This window comes from Schistocerca nitens, chromosome 5, assembly GCF_023898315.1.
Source record: "Schistocerca nitens isolate TAMUIC-IGC-003100 chromosome 5, iqSchNite1.1, whole genome shotgun sequence".
Taxonomy (NCBI): Eukaryota; Metazoa; Arthropoda; class Insecta; order Orthoptera; family Acrididae; genus Schistocerca; species Schistocerca nitens.
This window is the reverse complement of record NC_064618.1, coordinates 251,613,227-251,637,884: the sequence shown is the minus strand read 5'-3', so window position 1 is coordinate 251,637,884 and position 24,658 is coordinate 251,613,227. Positions and strand designations below refer to the sequence as shown.

General features: G+C 42.2%; 1 long non-coding RNA gene, 1 other non-coding gene and 1 pseudogene across 2 annotated transcripts; 2 read left to right on the top strand and 1 right to left on the bottom strand.

Annotated features, from left to right (window-relative positions):
- Nucleotides 1-1,068: 1,068 nt before the first annotated feature.
- On the top strand, nt 1,069-6,492 carry LOC126260174 (uncharacterized). The gene is made up of 2 exons (XR_007546619.1): nt 1,069-1,200; nt 6,163-6,492. It is a non-coding gene; the product is annotated as an uncharacterized LOC126260174 (long non-coding RNA).
- Nucleotides 6,493-6,652: 160 nt separating this feature from the next.
- Nucleotides 6,653-6,727, bottom strand: Trnas-uga (transfer RNA serine (anticodon UGA)). The gene has a single exon. It is a non-coding gene; the product is annotated as a tRNA-Ser (tRNA).
- A 12,282-nt stretch (nt 6,728-19,009) lies between these two features.
- LOC126261463 (5S ribosomal RNA) lies at nt 19,010-19,127 on the top strand (annotated as a pseudogene).
- The last annotated feature ends 5,531 nt before the right edge of the window (nt 19,128-24,658 follow it).

Here is a 24,658-nt window from a genome sequence, read left to right as displayed (position 1 = left end):
AAATTATTGTCATGACAAAATTAAAAAAAAAAAAAAACAGATCTCTTACGAAAAGATATAGTTGTACAATTTCCCAATGTCCTTTACGAGAGTGGAACGGTCTAGAAATAGTCCGACAGTGCTTCTATGAAACCTGCGCCAAGAAATTACGTGTGAATTGAAGAATAGTCATGTAGAAGCAGATGTAGTAGTTTTTCTGTGCGCAAGTTAAAATTTTACCGGAAGTTTCCAGTTGCACCCGTGTAGAAAGTACAGTCTTGTGCAATGCGATAAATCCCTTCGAAACACCTTGTACTTAGGAATTAGGAAACTTGGTAACAATAATGGCACGGATTTTTAATTGGGCTTGCATGGTAAGTCATTTTCTGTCGTTAAGTGCGATCAGTTCCACTACGTGATATTTTTATAAGAACTGGATATCATTGTCGGCGATGAATTATCTACGATGCTTACTTGAAGAAGAAACACCTACCTTCTGTCTGTCAATCGCTGTCCTATTATCTCGAACTGACCAGTTTCGGCCTGAGTCGCTCATCTTCAGATCATTTCTCGTAGCTATGAAGCAACAGGTCTTAATTGAACATCAATTTCACTGTAATGTACTGACATGTATTAGTATATGGCAGAGAAACTGATGATGCCCGTTAAGAGTGGTTACTCTTTAACAATGAGAAATGATCTGAAGATGAGCAACACTGCCCGAAACTGGTCAGTTCGAGATAACAGAAACAGAGCTTGACATTCGGAAATCAAAAGTATTTCTTATATTGTCGTACGCACTAACGAGGTCTGAAGATTCTCACGTCGTACAAGGGGGTTACTGCAGGCTTCCCCTGATGCACGCGACATCCAGGAGAGCCGTGCGACAGCACTGGGTGTGCCCCGTTAATAACAGTGTCAGGGGCCAGCACACGTCATGATGCGCGACCGTAGGTGTCGGTGAATCCCCGGGAATTCTCTAGGTCAACGGCCGGTCCCGAGCATGACGTTGGGAGAGCCGGGTGACGTTGGCACTGCTTTGCCGCTTTCACCGCGTAAAAAGGATTCGCGACGGCCCAGAAGAATTTTGGGACGTGAGCCGGTTGCTGGCCTCGCCTTACGAATCTCCTCGCAGTATAAAAGACTCGCGTCCTCCACAAGGGCCACACAGTTGCGATCGCTCTGCTTCCAACTAACTGCTACACTATGAAGACGTCCCTGGTAAGTTTCCACCATACGTGCATCTACAGGCAACACAGAAAACCTAAGAACATCATTGTACTGAATCAGAACTTCAAAAATCTATTTCTAAGTGCTACCTAATTGATAATCACTCTGGTTTCATAGCAAAGGACACTGTTAAGATCGAAATATTCACGTATTTTTGTTGTCGTTGATTAGCCTTGCATACTATCCCCTCTGCATCTACGTCTACATCTATATGACTACCTGAATTTCACACTTGTGTCTGAAAGTCCATAGTACAGCTTTTAGACTGTGCTTGAATATTCCTCGTCAGCTTGTAATTCATGCCAGATATGACTGACAGAGGAAATAGTGATGCGCGTAGGTTTTATTACAGGATCGTTTAGTAAGCTCGAAAGCGTCACGGAGATTTTTAGCCAACTCTAGTGGCGGACAGCGCAAGAGAACCGTTCTGATCGAGAGCGTGAGTTGCTAGAAGAGTCAACCAATACAGTCCTTCCTCCTGGCTATATTACGCGTAAGGGCCATAAAGATAAAATTAGAGAAATTCGGATACACACGGGGGCTTACAAGCAATGGTTCTTCCCACGCACCTTACGCTACAAGAACGGGAAAAGGGCGAAGCGACAGTGGTACGCACAGTACCCTCCACCACACACCGTAAGGTGGCTTGCGGATTATAGATGTGGAAAAACGCTACCATTGCACTCTCGAATGGCATGTGAGAAAAATGAGCAACTGAATCTTTTCGTGACCGCTCTGATATTTTTCACTTTAACCATATAGTAATCCTTCCCTGCGTAGGCTACAGTTAACAAAACATTTTCGCTTACAGAGGAGAGAGTTGGATACTGAAATTTCATGAAAAGATTTCATGAAAAGTAAGAACTTCTCCAGTGTCCTGCGCCAATAGTGTCTGGTAAGTATTCCACCTGCGGAAAAATACTAGAGAAGAGGCGAAAAAGCGTAGTGTAGGCAACATCTTTATTAGATTTTTTGCAACTTCTAAGAGTTCTACCAATAAAACGTTGTTTTCGGTTCACCTTCCCCATAACATTTAGTATGCAATCGTTCCAATTTTAAGTTGTTGGTAACATTAAATATTGTTGTGCTTCTCTATGCTGATATCTTCAGATCTGTCTTCCTGAGCAGTAATCAAAAATACATTACAGTTGTGGTCATTATTTGAATGAATTTCTTTCCATGACATTCCCATGTGTTTTATTGGCAAGTTTTCAAGGAAGTCTGACAACAATACGCTTTCATTATTTGACTTTCAGTTTGTATGTATACGCAGTGACAGTATTCACAAATTCCTCGAACTTGCAGCCTCTACTGGCACACCCTCTGCTTCAGTAACGTCCGGCACAACCACTATGAATAATTATCAGTGGTGTTTCACAGCACAAAGGAAAGACAAATCACGTTGTCTAATTACAGTCTGTTTAATTTTATTTCCTTTCCATGAGTCAGACGCCACGTTGACGCTGAATATTTCTCCTGACATTTCTTTTATTCTGTGAAATAATCTATTGCCCTCGATTCAAACCTTTCTTTGGGTTGCTGCGGTACATCGTTTAGCGGTTAATAATCGTCCGATACTTTTCTGTCAGTTATTTGTCGAACTGAAATTTCAGTTTCAGGCTTTTACATAGAGCATTTTGTTATTTTTCGTTGTGTGACTCGTATTTCTGAATACAACTAACCTTTTCGAACACTGCTACAAATTACGTTTAAATAAAGGATGTGTAGGATTGTCAGATCAAACAGTTATGATAAACGTGATGTAGGTTATTTAACTTTAGCTAAAAATATTGTAGGCATGAGTACCATTCCATTTTCCGTTTTCGATCCAGAGTACTGCTTCTCCGTTACTATTCTCTCGTTTATTCCAGTTCTCCTTCTACCCTTGTCTCCTCACATCTCAGACACTTCGGTACTCGGTTGTCCCACGGCCCATTATTCACCTACTTACATTTCTGTACTCCAGACGTACGTTCTTAGAAATTTCGTCTTCAAGTTATGGCTTATTTGTGGCACTAATAGACTCATTTTGACAATGTGTGCTCAGTTTTCAATGCTAGTCCGTTTGTTACCTTTGATACTTTTCACTGTAAACTTTAAATGCACTTATGAAACTTTTATTTTTTTAATTACGTCTTCGATATACAGGGTCGTCCCTGCGCAGTGAGAAGGACACTTCCTCTGCAGCCTCCTCTGTTAATATATGTTGTGCAGTACTGAAATCCATTTGGGACAACTTAAAGGGTGCACACCTATTAAAAACCAGTCTGCCAGGATATACGAAGGCTGTTTGCAAAGCAAGGTCGAGTCATCCGCGAAATGAAAACCACAATGAAAATCAGATGAAACTTTGCATAGATATGTTGGGCAGTGTCTCTAGTATGCCCGTCGATTATGCCTCACTACTCTTTTCTGAGGGCACAGAGAGCACATAAGGATGACTGGAAAATAGTGTCTCGCTCCAAGTATGGGTGCCTGTGAGAGATTTCGTCTGATTTCATGCAACCCACAAAACATAACTTATGCATCTCCTTCCTCACGCAAATTCTCGGCCACACACACTGCAGGAGCAACGAGGAAGCTCTTGCAGCGTTTTCGATGGGAAGTGTTTGACCAACCACCATACAACTCGGACTTGGTTCACTCTGATTTTCATCTCTGCTCACTTGAACCGCTGAGTATGAAGTCAAAATTTTGGCATAGACGACAAGGTGCAGATCAGAGTAGAGACCTGGCAGAAAGTACGGGTGGCTGCCTTCAATGACGAGGGTATTGGAAACTTGGTATAATTCTAGGCTATATGTCTGAAACAGAGCGGCGACTGTGTAGAGAAGGAACTGAAAGGTGTAGGTGACTGTTGCAAATAAAACATTTTCACTGTGGTTTCCCTTTCGAGACCGATCGGACTTCAACTTCCGAATAGCCCTCGTACATGTCATTCTTACCTACTACACTCAGCAGAGACATTTTGGCGAAGAATATTTACAGTGCTAAACTTTCTGAGACACTATTGACACCAAATATAAACGCACAATCACGTTACGATTCGCTTCTGCCTTCTATAATGACGATTACCACTGCAGTGAGCCGCGCGGGGTAGGCGTGCGGTCTAGGGCGTCTTGTCACGGTTCGCGCGGTTCCCTCCGTCGGAGGTTCGAGTCCTCTCTCGGGAATAGGTGTGTGTGTGTCGTCCTTAGCATGAGTTTCTTTAAATTAGATTAAGTAGTGCGTAAGCCTAGGGACCGATGACCTCAGCAGTTTGGTCTCATAGTCCAAATTTTCCACTGCAGTGAAAATGACGTTATCTCAAGACTAACGTTACGACTTCATTAGTGAACCGATAAGGGAATATTTGTGGTTTGCATCTGTACCACAGAATTTTGTTTGATGGTTCATCTACATGTTTGTATTCATTATCGTAAATCTCAGGTTTTTAGCAAATGACCAACAGTTTTAATTCTGTGGCCTCATGTAACTAATCTACCAGGTAAGAGGAAAACACGTCCCCAGCAATGCGGGTGTGGGTAGCTAATGGAGTAATGTGTAGCTCAAATTAGTTGTGAAATTTATTATTCATGATACTTACGTATACTTGTGAACCACACACATGGCAGTATAACACAAGTCACCTGATCTGAGTACCACGATTAGTCTTTTCAATTCTCTAATCTCGAAAGAAAAAAAATACCTACGCTGTTTCGACTGAGCATAAAGACCAGCGTCTCTCTTTCCTTCCGGTTAGCATGAAGTAGTATTTATGTAAGATCTAACACTCCGCTGAAGACAGATACAGTTGCTATGCAAGACAGCTTTCTAGTTGAGCGGCAATGAGGATTCCTATAAAAATCTACAGCTGTCCTTCAGATGCACCAATCACAAATTGCTCTTTTAATTTCTCCGTTTGTCGAACAAGTGTGACTTTCCAGAATGAGATTTTCACTCTGCAGCGTAGTGTGCGCTGATATGAAACTTCCTGGCAGATTAAAACTGTGTGCCGGACCGAGACTCGACGGGGCATGAGTCGTGCTTGGGTAGCTCAGTTGGTAGAGCACTTGCCCGCGAAAGGCAAAGGTTCCGAGTTCGAGTCTCGGTCCGGCACATAGTTTTAATCTGCCAGGAAGTTTCAAGTGTGACTTTGTTGCTGATCCAGAACTGCGTATCACATCTACGTATAGGTCACATGATGGTGTTTAAGGTAATTCAGTCGAACAGGTTCTCAAACTAAACGAGAGTCTTCATAAAACTAGGTTGTGCCTTCTTAGAATATGGTCCGCCGCTATCTAAAGCAACACGAGTGACGTGTTCTTTGAACAGAATAAGTGACAAGTGCTTTTGGTTACTGAAACTGCTTTGTTGTGTGATGAAACACTGAACAAGCTGTCAGGCACTTGGCACTTGACGAAGTTCAATGAACGCAATCGGTAGTGGAAATAAATGAATTTTCGTAACAATATTTGGGGTGGTGATTTATATATGCCTTTAGACATTTCTTTATGTTTGGAGTCAGCCGACGCGCATTCTAAACATAGTCGCAATAGTTCTCACAAGACAGTGGCAGGGTATAAACAACAGCTATGTTTGAAACACTGTGTGTGTACTGTAAACAACAGCTAGTCTGTAACACATTTCTGATGTGGAAACTTCAGCAACACAGCGAGATCCACGAACCGGACACTCTCGTACATGCTCAGATACGGTGTAATTGCCTACAGGTGGTAACATGGAAACGTGTGCCGGCAGGGGTGGCCGAGGGGTTCTAGGCGCTACAGTCTGGAACCGCGCGACCGCTACGGTCGCAGTTTTGAATCCTGCCTCGGGCATGGATGTGTGTGATATCCTTAGGTTAGTTAGGTTTAAGTAGTTCTAAGTTCTAGGGGACTGATGACCTCCGAAGTTAAGTTCCATAGTGCTCAGAGCCATTTGAACGATTTGAAGCATGGAAACGTGTTGCAGGTGATCTTTGCCGCTGCGCTGCTGGTGGTGTTGGCTGTGTACCCTTCACGTGCGGAGGCGGCGGCTGCAGCAGAACCAGTGGCGGGGCACCACGGTGGCCGGTATGGACCTCCACCGCACTATGGAGGACCACCACACCACGGGCACGATGGCGGCTACCACGGCAGGCCGCCACACTATGGAGGGCACTACCCCCACCACGGCTGAGTGCCAGGCGTGTTGCTGCTGCAGCAGTCGGACTTACCTGCCTGAAATATTCAGATTATCGCATTAGCAAATGCGGTGCCTGTACTCTGTACCTTCTTGACAATAAATTATTGTATTTTTAAACTGTCTTTTATTACGAAAGCTTCCATGCTGAATTTACGTTTTTGATCCAATTTACATGGAGTCACTGAACCTCTCTCTTTCCTCCATACCTGAAGTCACTGTTCATGGCCCACGCAATCTATTCATCAAATACTTTAATGTATCCCAATGATTATAACTGTGTGTCGGGCCGAGACTCGAACTCGGGACCTTTGCCTTTCACGGGCAAGTGCTCTACCAACTGAGCTACCCAAGCACGACTCACGCCCCGTCCTCACAGTACATCTGCCAGTACATCGTCTCCTAGCTTCGAAACTTTGCAGAAGCTCTCCTGCGAACCTTGCAGAACTAGCACTTCTGAAAGAAAGGATAATGCGGAGACATGGCTTAGCCACAGCCTGGGGGATGTTTCCAGAATGAGATTTTCACTCTGCCAGGAAGTTTCATATCAGCACACACTCCGCTGCAGAGTGAAAATCTCATTCTGGAGATATGCCAATGATATTATACCAAAAGTACTAACTGAAAATCTTTTTCAGACGTACCAGTCATCAAAAAAATATTATTATAGAGATCGAAGTATGCCTCTGTCATCGTTAAGAAAGTTGATAGATATCAAGAAGTACCAATCTATGTCTGCGCTGACATTATTCTCTAAAAAATTTTGATGAGGTGATATATTCTAGAATAGCATCTCACTTTAGCAATAAAATCCGCAGCAAACCACAGTTGGTATTTTTGAAGAGTTGCTCTATTGGGAATGCCATTTACATGTTCACTCACGAAATTTTACAAGCATTAGGTAATGAAATAGCAAAAGTTGATATTTGATGCGAATGACAGGATTTTCCTAGATAAATCGAACGGTTATGGGATTGATGGTATACCCAAGCAATGATTAAGTCATATCTAACCAAAACAAAGCGGAAAATTGAACCAATGTAGTCTAGTGACATTGTACTGACTGGGGAGAATGTTCCTCATGTATGTAAACAATCTTCCGTCTAATATACAACAAGAAGAATTTGCCCTTTTTGCAGATGACACTAATACCGTAATCAATCTAAGCATACATACAGAAATGAAAGACTGAAAACATTGTTCTCAAAACTATTATTGGCTGATTTTCTGCTAATGGCCTCACTTTGAGTTCTGGAGCTCCTAATGTAACTTAGTTCAGACACATCTGCCTTTAGAATCATTACAAATCTTGATCAATGACACATCAGTAAATTGATACATGTTCATATTTTCATTCAATATATCTTATGGAATAATGGTATGGAGTTACTCATCTTTGACAAAGAAAGTCTTCAATGCTGGAAAATCGAGCTGTTAGATAATATGTGGTGCTCACTCACGATCATCTTGTAGACATGTATTAAGGTTAATGCTTCACAGTATATTTATTCCCTCATGAAGTTTGCTGTAAATAATCCAGTGCAGTCCGAAATTAACAAAAATGCACTTGATTAAGGTAACCCGGAGGTAAAATGACAATCATTAATTCATAATAAGGCTCCCTTTAGCACTTGTAACCTGAAACTAAAATTTTTGATAACTAGCCAACTTACCCACTCATACAAAATGTCTCACAGACAGCAAATTAAAATTTGAAACCGAAGACTGTATCTACTTAAAAACTTCTTCTTCACCAAGAAGAATTTTCATTATTGTAATAAGATGCTGGTAGGAATTACTAACTCATATATAAATTTAAAAAAAGGAACTTATAAATGTTCGATATGTAGGCATATTTTACAATTAACTTGCTTGTGAATGTAAAACAAACGCAAATGATCGATGGAACACAGTATTTGTGATGTGCAGTTACAATGACTGCATCAGTTCGTCTTTTAAATGTGCCAAAATCAACGATTATGAAATTCTTTGCATTTTACACTAAAGGAAAAAAGCAAACCACAATCCGGTGCTTCACAAATTAGACTACAAAGGTTACACAGCTCAGAAAGTGTATGTTACCATTTGATAGGAGCTCCACACAACCAGCACCTTAAGCATCAAATTTTGTGTACTGATTAACCCACATATCATATCTGCAGAAAAGTTAATAAAACGTACGTGCATCATGTATACTAACGACCCACCTTACACTACCACTGAATGTCTAACAGCAATTCCTAGAATCCCAGCTAAAGCAAGACGGCATTGCTGAAGCTTCTAAGTTCCATCAGGACGCGTCACCCCATATTTTGTCCCTCATAGTATAAGAGTACCTAAATCACTTGACCTCTGATACTTTAGTATTCCTGCGTTTTAATATGGCATGGAGTTATTCTCCGAATACCGCACCATGATGACTTGTAACCTATTCGATCTTCCCTCTCATATTGTAAGTGAACTAGTCTTGTTATATATTTCGTCTATGCAAAATTACACTGAAAATCCAAAGAAAATGATGCACCTGTCTAATATCGTGTAGAGTCTCCACGAGCACGCAGAAGTGCCGTAACACGACGTGGCATGAATTCGACTGATGTCTGATGTAGTGCTGGAGGGAAATGACACCATGAAACCTGCAGGGCCGTCCATAAATTCGTAAGAGTACGAGAGGGTGAAGATGTCTACGAACAGCACGTTGCAACACATCCCAAATATGCTAATTACTGTTCATGCCTGGGGAGTCTGGTGGCCAGTGGAGGTGTTTAAACTCAGAAGACTGTTCCTGGATCCACTCTGTAACTATAATGGATAAGTGTGGTGTCGCATTGCCCTGCTGGAATTTCGCAAGTCCGTCGGAAGGCACAATGGACATGAATGGATGCAGGTGATAAAACAGGATGCTTACCTATGTGTCACCTGCTACTGTCATATCTAGACGTATCTGGGGTCCCATATGACTCCAAATGCACACACCCCACTCCATTACAGAGCCTCCACCAGTTTGAACAGACCCCTGCTGACATGCAGAGTCCATGGATTCATGAGGTTGCCTCCATACTGTACACGAGAATCCACTCGATACAATCTGAAACGAATATCAACGATGTTTCGTTAAATGATTCACACGCTGACACTTGCTGACGGCCCGCATTGAAATCTTGTGAGCCGACACGTGTCGACATGAACTGTTGCAAACCAGTTATTGGGAGTGGGACTACGGGCACGCACACCTATTGCCCGTCTTCCACTCGCATCACAGCTTCTGCCTCCAGTGCTCGGCTGGTGCCGCCAGAAGATCACTTGGAAGATGGAATGGCGCGCTGCGGTCTTCAGCGATGAAAGCACATTCAGTTTGCACACAAGTCATGGTCGCTTGTGCGTAGGGCGTAGACCTGATAAGCGCTTTCTCTTAGGGTGCATTCATGCAAGACACTTGTGCTCAACCCAGGCATTATGGTCTGGGCTACGATGAGCTGCAACTCTGATTCACCTTTGGTGCTTGTGGAGGAGAAGCCAACCTGTGCTCGGTAGGTGCAGAATGATGTTTGACCCGTTCGTTGGCCGTTCTCGTAACAGGAAGGTGATGCGATGTTCCAACAGGATAATGCTCGCCCACACACTGCCTGCAAACTCAGAGTGCTCTGCAAGAAGTGCGGCAACTTCCCTGACCAGCACCATCTCCTAACATGTCTACAATCTAGCAGGAGTAGGTTATGATGGGACGAGTGACTTGTGCGACTCCTCAGCCAACGACTATTACAGAACTACTTGAATAGAACGAGCAAACGTAGCATAACGCATCCCTGGACGGTGTTAGCCACATGTACGATAGACTGGACTGGACGCCAGGCTCAGCTCCTACATTGCCGCCAGTGGAGTCTATACCGCGTACTAATATGATTCTTTCAACATGGATCGACACCTGTAAATGTAATCATTTCATATACTCCATATGCTGTGCTGCAACAATAAATCTCGAATGCATTAGAAGGATGTAAAAGAGTGTAATAATTTTTTTCTGGCAATGTATTTGCTTTAAGTGGGTGCAGGTATGGCTTGGAAAGATTGTTCGCCTGTATTTGTACACGATGTTTCCCTTTGCCGAGTTTCGACGTTTGACACTCGTCTTCGAATTATTTATCTACATAAAGTAGAATTTATGAGTGATGGAGCTCATTTAGTATTTGTAATTGTGCCATTTTGATCAGCCGTCAGTTATTTCATTATATTTCATATTCTCTTGGCTCTCTTCAGCCACTAAATTTTATGTTTTTCACGCATAACAGTTTTTAATCGTGGTTCTTATAATGTGATTTACAAGTGAATTAGACTTCTTGGCAATTCCTGGAGGTTGCATATCTTGGACCCAAATCTGTAAATAATTACAATTAAATAGCTTTGATATATGTTTCTGTATGCAGTGTAAATCTGCAACTCCGGATGTTACAGAAAAACTAGAACTAGAACTCACACGAGCAAACGAAACTAGTTATTTGCAATCAGAGCTTGACAGAAGAATGATCGACCCCCACCGCCATTACCTATGATTTGAAGAAATCAGTGTAGATCTCGAAATACTCTGTGCTGTGATCAGTAATGATGTTTCTCGCTAATTACTGAGATCACAGCAGTGTTCTTGCAGGAAAGTAGAAAATGTAGGCTGCTGCAATTGCTTCGTTACATTGGTATATTGATATTTGCACATTTCTCGCAGCAAAGTAAGGACACACTACACAACTACGATGCTGGTACATAATTCTTGTTTTTCAGCGCTACATGTTCAGTTTCCATTTGTTTCCCCATTACACAATATTTCGAGTTGTTACATTATTAGGTGGTCATTGGAGAATGTGTTTCTAGGAAGATTATGCCTGATATTATTTTATTTCCATCGGATGGTGCTAAGCTTCTCTACATCTTCCTTTGGCAAAGCATATTCTAGAATAGAACGGTTTAGTCCTAAGACAGTCCTAGTATAACTAAACTGGACGTGTACAAGTTTCGAAATAGTTCCCCTGTCTGCTGCTACGGTCGCAGGTTCGAATCCTGCCTCGGGCATGGATGTGTGTGATGTCCTTAGGTTAGTTCGGTTTAAGTTGTTCTAAGTCTAGGGCACCGATGACCTCAGATGTTAAGTCCCATAGTGCTTAGTGCCATCCAAGTTCTCCTGTTCTTCTACTGAAGAAAGAACATGCAACCACTGTTGCTTCTAGATATTCTTAGAGCCTGTGCGTTTAGTAAGAGAATATTATCATTCTGTCTGCGCCACACTCTTATAATCAAGTACATAACTGAGAAAAGCCAATCGTATAAGCTGATGTGTGTTAAAATGCGAAGGGTGTCTAGAAAGTAAGTTCCGATCGGTCGCAAAGTAGAAATCATAGCGACAGTCCTATGAAGCTTTGCTCAGATGTGTTCCGCAGTGCCTCTAATATGCCCGTCAATCGCGTCACCTCGCTTTTTGCTTCTGACAAGGGAACCTCCCCATCGCACCCCCCTCAGATTTAGTTATAAGTTGGCACAGTAGATAGGCCTTGAAAAACTGAACACAGATCAATCGAGAAAACAGGAAGAAGTTGTGTGGAACTATGAAAAAAAATATACAAACTGAGTAGTCCATGTGCAAGATATGTAACAGCAAGGACACTGTTAGCCCAGGAGCGCCGTGGTCCCGTGGTCCCGTGGTCAGCGTGAGCAGCTGCAGAACGAGAGGTCAGTGGTTCAAGTCTCCCCCTCGAGGGAAAATTTTAATTCCTTTATTTTCGCAAAGTTATGATCTGTCCATTCGTTCATTGACGTTTCTGTTCACTGTAATAAGTTTAGTGTCTGTGTTTTGCGAGCGCACCGCAGAACCGTGCGATTAGTAGACGAAAGGACGTGCCTCTCCAATAGGAACCGAAAACATTTGATCGCAAGGTCATAGGTCAACCGATTCCTCCACAGGAAAACACGTCTGATATATTCTATACGACACTGGTGACGGCATGTGCGTCACATGACAGGAATATGTTGTCGACCCACCTAACTTGCACACTTGGCGAATGGGTAAAAAGATTCTTCTACCTTGCCCGATTTAGGTTTTCTCGTGGATGTGATAATCGCTCCCAAAAGAGTGATGAAAACATAAGAGTTTGTCACATAAACTGCAACAAATGAATGCAACAGTTTCACAGTTGTACAGTTTTCCCTGTGCTCTGTCAAAACATATGTTTTTAACGTTTTCAAATTTTTCCTTGTGTAGACCGTCAAATCCTGCATATGTCCAAGCAAATCTGAACATGTCCTGGAATTTTGGAGAGCGAAATTGATGTGTGAGTGCCTGAACTTTGATAATTGTCTGAAAACAAAAAATTAAACTTTTCACTCGAGGGTAGAGTTGAACCGAGGACCTTTCCTTCCACAGGTGCTCACGCTAACCACGAGACCACAGTGCTCCTCAGCTCACATCGTCCTTGTTGTTACCTATCGTCCACATGGACTAATCAGTTTCTATATTTTGCTTATTTTTTTCATAGTTCCCCACAACTTCTTCCTGTTTTCTCGATTGATCTGTGTTCAGTTTTTCAAGGCGTATCCACTGTGCCCACTTATAACTAAATCTGAGGGGGGTGCGATGGGGAGGTTCCCTTGTGAGAGCATGGTACTTACGTTAAGAAGCCTATAAAATAGCGTCTCCCCCCAAATTCCTACCGAGAAGCTTTGCCTCATTTCTTGTAACTCCACATGGCCTAACTGTCATTCATTTCCTTCGACAAATCTCGGTCACAGATCTAAAGGGGGCAAGGAAGACGCTCCCGTTTTCGATGGGATGTGTTTGATCATATATAATACAGATTTTCATCTCTGCTCACAAGATCCGTTGGCTATGAAAGCAACATTTTGGCACAAATGACGAGAAGCACACCACCGCAGGGACCTGGCGGAAAGTACAGGCAACTACGTTCTATGGCAAGGGTATTGGATAGTTGGTACTACGCTACGAGAAATATAGAAGCCGGAAGGGCGACTATATAGAGAAGTAGCTGGAAAGCGTCGCTGACCGTCACAAATAAAATACATCTGATTTTCACTGTCGTTTGCGTTTCGCGACCGGTCGGGACTTACTTTAAGGTCACCCCTCGTAGTCGTATACGTGAAATACAATTACTTCAAATGGTTCAAATGGCTCTGAGCAGTATGGGACTTAACTGCTGCGGTCATCAGTCCCCCAGAACTTAGAACTACTTAAACCTAACTAACCTAAGGACATCACACACGTCCAAGCCCGAGGCAGGATTCGAACCTGCGGCCGTAGCGGTCTTGCGGTTTCAGACTGTAGCGCCTAGAACCGCTCGGCCACACCAGCCGGCCACAATTACTTCAGAACATCACGATAATGTAGAGAATTCTTGGCAGATCCTCTGTGTCCTTTTACGCCATGTGTTATTTACTTATTCTCTGTGGTCGTACAGTGTGTATTCCTCCTCTTCAGATCAATTTGTACTAATTGTTACTCTCATTACTTACCTCAACCTGCCCATCTTTAGGTAATTTCGGAGTCTCGACGCTTCCCATCCCATTCCAGTTCGAGAGTTGGAGAAGAGTAAAGGAATACATTGTAAATCTATAGTATTTAGTAAGAAAGTGAAATTAAGAGGTAAACACACTACCGTCAATGCAGCTGTTTCTACGCCGATACTTCAATTTTGAGTGACAAATAGTACCTCTCATGACCGTAGTCATACGAAAAACGGGGGGGCCCTACACGATATGGGTAGTGCCTCGAGAATTTCGGCGTATATTCTAGAGACACTCGGCCTTCCACGGTCTCGAACACCCGATATTTTAAGTACGAGCGTGAGAGATTGGAGATGTGTCTACCTCAACACCGATTTATGTGTGTGCAGGATGGCCTTGTATCGGGAGAAAACGGCAATAGTGACGGTCGATGGGCGCGGGTAAGTGGTTGCCGCGCTCACCACATAAGTTAAATGCCTAGCACTAGGAGCAAGCGCGCCTTACTCCGTGACGGTGCTACTTCAGTCATTATTATGAACAGTTGAAGCATGTAAAAGAGAAGAAAATACAACTTACTTTTTACTTATTTACTTACTTACTGACTCTCTACAGTTGCGGATGGTGTACTTGTGAGAACCTTGAGAGATTATTTGGAACTGTTTTTATTGTAAAAGTATTCAATAGTTTCTGACGGACCGGGAGTCATTGGATGTACGAAATATGATTCACTGATGTGAAACTGTTATGTGGTGCTCTCTTTGTGGAAGCGAAATATCGTAGGGTTGATTTAAAAGTCTCCTGAGTGCACGCAATTATTTTAAGAGTAGAGAAAATTCCTCCAAAGAGCATCATATCTTCGGAGAAGAAGTTGTGCAGATCGTCGCAGCCGGCTATCCTGAGAAGAAGATCGTCAAAGCACCTCCAAGTAAGTCCAATGATGAAGGGGCGTGTGAGTATTGCACAATAGCACGCAGCAATGGGGAGGGTTTATGGAAAACTGCCACACGAAACTGTAGTTGGTTCCACAGAAACATGGAAACGTACACACATCTGAAATAGATTTCAAGACCGCCCGCATCTAGTGTGGTAGAAGCCAGCTTACGTCGTAGATACATATCCAAAAATAATGGCTGAGCATGGACCTATATTCTATATGAAATGAGAGTTTATCGTAGTAGCCCAGCCCTCTCTTGCGTACAACGACATAGCCTAGCATGAGAGCTCTGCTTGACAGTGTTTACACCGCAATAGCTGACTCTGGCAACATCAATTTCCAATTTAAGTGCATTTCTCGGGTTCTTTTGCTAATAGTTTGAACTTAACAAGCATTATATCGCTGCACTCACTTTTTCAAGCGCTTTCGGATGCCATTAAAAAGGTGTATCACTCTATTCAAAATAATCATACTTGCTTTAGTATCTCTATCAATACAATAGTTAAGACACTTAATCACGTTCTGAAGTACACCCTCCTTGGCGTTCTACCATTTGCAAAAACCACTCTTCGACACCTAGAACCGTCCAGGAAATAAAAGGGGGTGTTATGTCTAACGTGACTCACCCTGTATATCTGTTACATTATTCCAGAGGTGTATTGCTGTGGAAGCAGAGTTTTGGTGCATTGCAACTCTTCAAAACATTTATGTTATGCCCATAGAAGTTATGAATGTAAGTGCGTACTGAGCATCAGAAAAAAAGGAAAAGGCAGAGTAAGCATAAAAAGAAGTAGAAGAGAGAAGTAACAGAATCCCTGGAACAGAAGACTAAGGTTACGGCAAAAATATAAATGTATCTTTAAATATAACACGAATTTCCTTTATTTTTATTTCAATGTTCGTTTCCGCAACTTAAATTTGTACTTATGTAAGGTACCAGTTTCTGGACCTACTCATCAGAATTAAATGTGATTTTTTGATTAGCCCTTTGCTGCTCAGCTGTCATATAACGAATATTGTTTTTTCTAATAGATGGTGGGAATTCAGGTCTGCCTACTACACAAATAACTCTAATTATTTTTTGTGTCGAAACATGTTTCAACACGTCTGTGCCATGATTAGTGGTTATTATTTCACGGTGCTATTCTCTAGTTTGTTATGTACAGTAATATTTTCTTTTTGTTATTCCATAGATTTACTATCGGGAGAATAAGATATAAATAAAAGTAACCCATAATGGTGTCAGAAAGACGCTGTTATATGTTTGAGCATGAAAATGATTAACAGTTGTGTGTAATAAGCGGACATGGATCTCTCCAACATTTAACATGTATACATGGTCACTGTTAGAGCTTGAAAAAGGTGAAATATCTTAAAATATCTAACATCAGTTAAGTTGAAAACTTTTCCAAAATTTGTATCTAAGATCGTAAAAATTAAACGAATTTAAAGGGTAACAATATTGTTTTATTCAGTCCTAGGTATTATTCTAATTTGTAAGTTTCACCATTATCCTGTAAATACACTAACGGAGAAAAAAACATCGCAGTACCAAAAAATAGTTAATATAGGGAAATGAAATTTTTGGAATAGATTTTCCTATGTAACATATTTAAGTGATTAATATTGTAGGATCACGGCTTAATGTAAGCACGAGATAATCCACTGCAAATGTGAAACATTGGTATATTAATAACCAGTGCAATTGCAAGAATGTTGAATGTAAGCATCGAAACGTGCATGCATTAGTTTGTACAGGTGCCGGGTGTTAGTTTGTGAGATGTTGTCCCCAGCCTGTTGCATTTGGCCGGTAAATACCGGGACGGTTAATACTGTTTGTGACGACGCTGAAGTTGTGGTCCGATCATGTCCCATATGTCGTCGATTGAAGGCAGATCTGCTGATCGAGCAGGCCAAGGTAACATGCCGACACTCAGTAGAGCATGCTGGGTTACAACAGCGGAGCGGTATGAGGACGAGTGGTATCCTGCTGGAAAACACCGCCTGGAATGCTCTTCATGAATGGCAGCACAATTGGTCAAATCGCCAAGTCTACGTACAAATTTGCAGTCACGGTACATGGAATACCCACGAGAGGGCTCCTGGTGTCATACGAAATAGCACCCCAGACCATAACTCCAGGTACAGGTCCAGCCTGCCAAACATGCAGACAGGTTGGTTGCAGGCCATCATCTGCCCTCTTCCTAACCAACACACGGCCATCACCGGCACGGAGACAGAACCAGTTTTCATGACAAAACGCTACAGACCTCGACTCTTCACTCCAATGAGATCTCGCTTGACACCACAAAGTCGCAAATGGCGGTGGCTGGGGTTCAGTGGAATGCACGCTACACGGCGTCTGGCTCGGAGGTTGAAACGTCCCCTTTTGAACAATTTTACAGGACTGTGCTTAAACTGACGCACAATATTTTTAGCGCAACGCAATCTGACTTTCAATAATCTCTACAAGAGAATGGCCCTGACTAACATTAACCTGTACTTTTCACAAATCACTTACCTCACAAAAATCTTGGTTACTCCCACTACTGCAATACAGCTATCGCCACTACTGCCAGCTAAATAAAAGATTCAAACTATGGAAGGCACTAACTACTGATAGGGATAGTTAGCAAATGAAAGATATTAATAGAGAACAAACAATGTATTTACCTTTATATATATATATATATATATATATATAGAGCAGCTCATGACAAATTTCAAAACTCCGCCATCTCTCTCCCCACATACACCACTGCTGGCGGCTCACCTCCAACTGCCCAACGCTACGCGCTGTTCACAGCCAGCTGCCTAACACTACAATGGCGAGTATTACAACAATGAAAAGCAGCCACAGACTGCACACAGCACAACCAGTGATTTTCATACAGAGGTGGCGTTACCAATAAAAAAACCTAAACAGCCTACTTACAAGGTGTCCATGAAATAACCGATTTGCCACACTTTGTTGTATCACTGTGGTGTCAACTGCTGCTCAGATTGCCGCTGCAGATAGTGTACGACGCGCCAGAGTCATACGGCGAACACGTCTCGTTAGTGCCACGTGGCCGTCCGGAGCCCGGTCTTCTGGCGGCCGTACATTCTCTTTTCCACCGTTGCCAGGAATCAGGTACAACAGCTACTTTCACCCCAATTCTTTCTTCATTATCGCAAAAGGAAGAATCAGCTTCTCGTAGCCCAATTACACGACCCAGTTCAAAGTCAGTGAGTGCTGATAATGCCGTCTCTGTCGACTTAAAGCCATTTTTGACTAACATCAAGCCACGGCATCCAATCTCATAGTAACCAACGCTCAAGACCGTTACAGCGTGTATTTAAAGCAAACCTGATTTTCAACCTCATAGTGGCACTACTGGCTCAACTCTTATGAGACTGGCGCGAAATTTGAATAGACATCATTTTTCGGATGTAGAAAGACGCCTACCATCTTTCGTTTACGTCTAACAACTCCTCCATTTTGCAATTATTTTGCGTCATTATACATTTTCAGGAAGATAGATCCCCTAATTTAGCTGTATAGTAATGAACCATCGACGTTTAGAAGCTGTAAATTGGGAAAAATTTAATAATTTGTAATGAATTATTGTTGTTGATGAGAGTCCTACGCGTGTAGTATCTGAGTCAAATTGTAGAGGAAATTATAAGCAAGTTCATGCAGTTGTGAATTTTAAATGTTTTGTAGCAATTAGGTTCAGAAGTAAGTTAGTGTCCCCTTAATGAATACTAAAGCACGTATATGAGCCAGGTTATTAAAATTATATCGATATTTTCAAAAAGTCTTACTTTTAAAACCATGAACTGAAAGTTTACTGACTGAATACAGACTAGAGATTTTAAGCTGACTGTGTAATAGGTACAAATTTGTTACGTAACAGCATTTTTGGCTTACTGCATCACACACTGCATTCAGCGTTTCTTAATTATAATAATAATGTCGTGGTGCGGTGTTTCAGTTGGATGTCAGTTCAAAAAATTTCCATGTCTCGACCGGAATTTGATCACACGACTTCTCTATTACTAGGCACGCGCTTTAGCAAGCCCAACTTAATCTTTGCTACTAATGTGCTGCAGTACGATATCTAATAATTCCCCTTTATGACTATGGGATACCTATTGTTCTACAAATAACAGGTATGAATCTCAAGAAGCACGTTAATTTTTCTATCTAAATTTCAACGAGCCAACAGCCTTGCCGCAGTGGTAACATCGGTTCCCGTCAGATCACCGAAGTTAAGCACTGTCGGGCTGGGCTAGCACTTAGTTGGGTGACAGTCCGGTCTGCCGAGCGCTGTTGGCAAGCCGGCTGCACTCAACCCTTGTGAGGCAAACTGAGGGGCTACTTGATTGAGAAGTAGCGGCTCCGGTCTCGGAAACTCAATACGGTCGGGAGAGCGGAGTGTTTACCACATGCCCCTTGAGCCGTGTATCCACTCGTGCTACACCTTGTCTTTAGATTGCATTGGTTTTCCTTTTCTTCCCCTGACATATTTGTTTGATATGTTGTCTGTCATTAAGTGGCTGCTTGGTAGTCTTTTCCCTCTGCCATCGATATCTGCGTTTTTGCTTCCGGGATACTGCTATGGAGGAAGTGAGATCTTTGACCGGTTGTAACCTCGTGTGGTGGCGCGCGGAGAGAGTGTGGTGGATACGGGAGGGCAGTGTGGCTCTCCAGCGCGAAGCAGGTGTGGTCGGTTGTACCGAGTCGCCACGTGATGAATGTCGGTTGTGTGTAACGAGCGGGTCGATTTGACGGAAGAGCTCCATGCGTGTTGGTTATATACAGAAGCGCCCCACGAGTAGTTGCTGTTCATTTCGCCTTGGTGGGACGTTAACAAGCTTCTTTAAATCCTCCGTTTCAACACTGGAGTTCAAAAGGAGACATCTAACATGAAGGAGCGGTCACTACCCGTCAGCGTTGCAGAGAAGACGTGAACTCCGATGACAGAGCGTGTTGTCGCGTGACCGTGTCGTGTTGGGTACGCTGGCGACGCGTGCGCGGTCGGATGTGTGGATCATTGCCATCGGAGGTCGTGTACTGCCTGTTCGAGCCTAATTGCAAGTTAAGTTCGTGGAAGATTTAATCATTAAGTAATAATTTTGTGTAACCAGCGTCTCTTCCGCCTTGTGGCCTCCGGCGACCGGGTTTCCTGTCCCCCGCACCGGTGTGATTGAAGACAGTAATCTTTCCTCCTCCTCTCGTTACTGTCCGATGGGAGGTGTACTTTTGGCAGTTTGTTTCGCTATTCTGTCGTGTGTTATGAGTAAAGTCATGCTTCTTGTTGGTTGATCATGTGGTCGCTCATTCAGGACTGTGTGGTGAAATGTTTCCTTGCACGAGGTTAGCTCTAATTCTGTCAGCAAGTTAAGCCATCTTATAACAAGTTTTCGCTGGCTAAAAGTCGGTGCAGTGACCAGCCTGAGAGTGGCAATTGTGTTTACGGGAGTATTTAAATTGGTCAGTATTCTGTCTAGCTTGAGCCTCCCTGAGTGGGTGATTTGTGGTCGCCTTACGCGGGTCCGTCATATCTGTTATGTTCTAATGACATTCCAGGACACTTTTGTTTAAAATTTTTTTAATTCCTCCAAGTTTGTAAATTCCTTTTATTGCCATTAATCGTGTATTTGCTGAGGCCTGTTTAATTTTTTTTAATGGTGTTGTTGGTAGCTTCACTACCTCACCGTACTTTACTAACAAAGTTCTGTATTTACTTTAGTAGCCTGTTTACTAACGTTCTTTAATTTTTTTTAAATTGTTGTATTGCTATAAATTACTTGATTGTCGTTAGCGGCGTGTTTTAAAAGGTTGTTTATTGCCGTAGTGCTAGCTTCTGTGCTTTTTCAAAAAAAATTTTTGAATTGTTGTATTGCTATAAAGTACTTGATCGCCGTTAGCGGCGTGTTTAAAAGGCTGTTATTGCCATACTGCTAGTTTCTGTAAGATACGAATAAAAACATTTGTGAAAATCTCAACTCGACAGTAAACTACTAGAAATTTGGCCCCGTTTCCCAACTTGTGGTGTGGCTTGTAGTAACCATAACTACTGTGTGTGTCACCCCTCCATATCCGTATCCAGTGACGCCTATGGACTGAGGATGACACGGCGGCTGGTCCATACCGTTGTGCCTTCATGGCCTGTTCTGGAGGAGTCAAAGTTTAAAAAAAAATTTCAACGAAGTGCAAATGCAGATAACTCGCGTAACGAAATGGGAGCTGTAGTTACTTAATTGGACATTGTATGTCCTATTCCGCCAATGTTAAATTATCGAATTTTGTGACCCATTATCTTGGAAACTTTTTAAGACACCAGCTTACAAATTTTCCATAATTATTGAATGCACCTTTCTAGATCAACTGAACTAGAATTATTACTAAAATTGTATTGTGGAGCATGTTATCTTTTTATCAAACACTTAATTTTTTGACAGAATTTTTGTAAATAAATGAACAAAAAAAATAAAACACCCAGGATATTTTAATTATTCTACTTCCATGTGTTGAATCTCATAGTTGGCATTCTGTCAATATTCCATGTCTCCACCATCAGTACTTTTTTGGAAAACGGGTCATGTATTGCAGAAAATGTAGTTGAGGGATATTGAGGTTTATAACTTTTATTTCTTATACAGACTTACCTTTCTGCATCGTTTATGCACTAGAATTGCCCTGGCTCATACTCTGTCTTCCTCAGTGTCACAACAGCCTAGTGTTTGCCTCCTCTTCTTTCTTGCTTCTTTTGTCATTTGCTGAGCAGCTAACTCTGCTTCACGTACACGAAGCTCATCCAGTTCCCGCAGTCCTTTAGCTGTGTTCTGTCCAAATCTTACCCCTAACTTCTCCATAACCTTTAGTGTTTGCGCTACAGTCTGGAACCGAGCGACCGCTACGGTCGCAGGTTCGAATCCTGCCTCGGGCGTGGATGTGTGTGATGTCCTTAGGTTAGTTAGGTTTAATTAGTTCTGAGTTCTAGGCGACTGATGACCTCAGAAGTTAAGTTGCATAGTGCTCAGAGCCATTTGAGCCTTAAGTGTTTCGTAGTTCCCACCATTAAAAGTTATTACAGCATCAGGCACTGCTAACGTAAGATTTATAAGGCCAAGCACTAGGATGGAGGACACAGAGGGACAAAGGAAATGCGCTAAAATTTAAATCAAATGAAGAAACCCACGCTCATGAATAAAACGTAAAACTAAATCAGCCGATGAGTCATTTTATTTCCGTATAAAAACAATAGTAGCTAGCTTACTACAGAAATAGCCGATAATCACACTGCTTTCAACGAAACCTAGTATTAGAAAGTAAAAGGACTGATTTGTTTAGTCGTAATGCCAACATCTGAGACGTAGCAATAGGCACAAAACAAATAAATTCAGAGCCTTCTAGACTGTGTAATTCCCAAGATATGACTGCTCAACTGTGGCAGTATATGCGTAGCCGCGAAATTTGACAGTCACATGTCGACATTCAAAATATTATTTGAAGGTCTCACAATTGTCTGATTTTAATGTATTATATACCCAATTGTTCAGGAAAGTCCAACGTACATTATGGATTAGAAAACAAAAAATAACAAATTTCAACGAATTTCATGTACAATGTCCCCTTAATGAAATTATTACAGCAGTGCATTACAATGGTTAAAAACCTTAAAAATACATAGGTGTAAATATTATAAGAGACATTAAAAGACGCCTGTTCCAGATGTAAAGAACGAATGTTTGCACTCCACGTGTCGTTGCTGTCTACAGGAAAGCAGTGTGGAATTAATAATACTGAACTCTAAGAAAACAACAAAGGCTTTTCGTTCCAGAAAATCCTCGCAAGCTTCTGCGGATATGCTCTGCACTGCGACCGTTTAGTTCGGCAGCAGAAAAGCCTGGTCTGATTGTTTGTGATACAAACGCCATGAGAGTTGTTTTGCCATGATGGAGCACGACAAGAGCATTGTAATAGGGGCAGACATCAATTTGCCGACTACGTAGTGCGAGACTTACGCGATTACATCGGGTGCCACCCACAGGAATTCGTGTGAGATTATTCTGAACGTCTTGTCTGAAAATTACTTCGAGCAGATATTTAGTAAACCAACTCGTGATGGTATCGTCTTAAACAGCCTAACAAGAAATCTTTCGAATCCGTTGACGTACAGGAGTGCATCACAGATACTAAGGTAGTGATGGAATCAATGATCGCGAATGTGAAGGAATATAACAAAGTATTTTGCTTAGTGTGAGAGCATCTGAATAGACAACATCAAGTATTAAATTCTGAAAACGAAGCTGTGGAGTACAAGTGGATAAAATTTAAAAGTATTATTCAATACTCATGAGACAAGTGTGTGCCGCAAAGGATTTAAGGGACTCAAAAGACACACCGAGGTTTAATAGCCTTGTTAGATGACTGCCACGAAGAAAAAGAGAGCTTCATCACAGATTGAAGATAATTCGAAGCCTAGCTGACACATAAATGCTGAACGGAACAAAAATGGGTGTTAGGGGAGCAATGAGAGAAGCGTTCAATGAATCTGAAAGTTGATATTTGCCAATAGAAGGGCAGAAACCCCTAGAAACTTTTGATATTTTGTAAAGTGAGCAAGCACCGAAACGAAAGGCGACAGAGGAAAGGCCGAAATTCTGGATTCGCTCTTCCGAAACTGTTTCACTGCCGAAGACCATAATTCGATTCCTCCTTTCAAGCTATCAGTGGATGGGAAACCATTGTTCTGAACCCACGCTGCACCAAACCGAATCCAAATGACACCGTTGGCAGAGGATGACACGGCGGTAGGTCGTCATCACATGGTCCTCAGGGTTTGAATGTGGGTTTTGTTTGTATTTCGAAAATTCCCCATTAAATGTTGTTTCCCCGAATGGTTAACATGTACTAATAGGGAATATTCTTTTGTTTCGAAGATTTTAAACATCATTGTACGAGGAGGCACCTGTAATTTGTGCAAAGTCATTGGATTTGTAATGTTCTGCTGCCATTTACCTTGTCATCTTCAGGTAACAATAGCGAGTCGTATGTGTTTCTAACGTGTGCTACTGACAATTTTCACAGTTATCTCTTCCGTAAAGAGCTTGAGGCTTCGTACGCCGAGCAGCTTTGTCGTCCATGGGTGTTAATATTGTACCATTCTCAAGCGTCGTATTGAAATCTAGGACACATTTCAGTCAGCCCACAGTCAGGCACTCCGCTAGCAAATTACACTTCTTTTTTGTACTGAAAAGATTACTATAATTTTTCGAATATAAAAATTTTCGTCGAAGTCTTCTCGTGGTTCCTCCGTGCATCATAGTTAGAAAATGGACCGCTACCAGCCACTGACGGTTCTGTTAGTTCCAACCGAGCGAGATTAGAGGTTGAAGTCCCCGATCGTGCTTCCTTGTTTATGACGCACCAACGAATGTCGCGTTGCAACATTAGCGGACATGAAATGCCGACCAGGTTGCCATCTTATCCTCGGCGTCATTTGGAGATGGTACCGAGGGACTTGTAGTTTACCGCTGTGGCCGATGTCAACTTTCCAGATGTTGGACCCCCTACAAATCTATGTAGCGGTCCCGGTGCTGCTGCAGCGGAAAATTCCCTGCCAGTAATGGATAACTGCATTCGGGTTCTTCACGTTCTTCACACGGCAGCCAGGCATGCCGATCCCTCAGCTACGTTGGTGGACATTTTTGTTTCACATGTCGTCTGTTTTCTCGGCAGGCGTATTCTAGGATAGTTTCATCGAAAAAAGAAATGGCTCATCACTTCTGTGTAAATCGTTGTCGTACTGCACAAGTTCTTCCCAGCTAGTAAACACGCAGTCGTTAGGACGTTGCGAC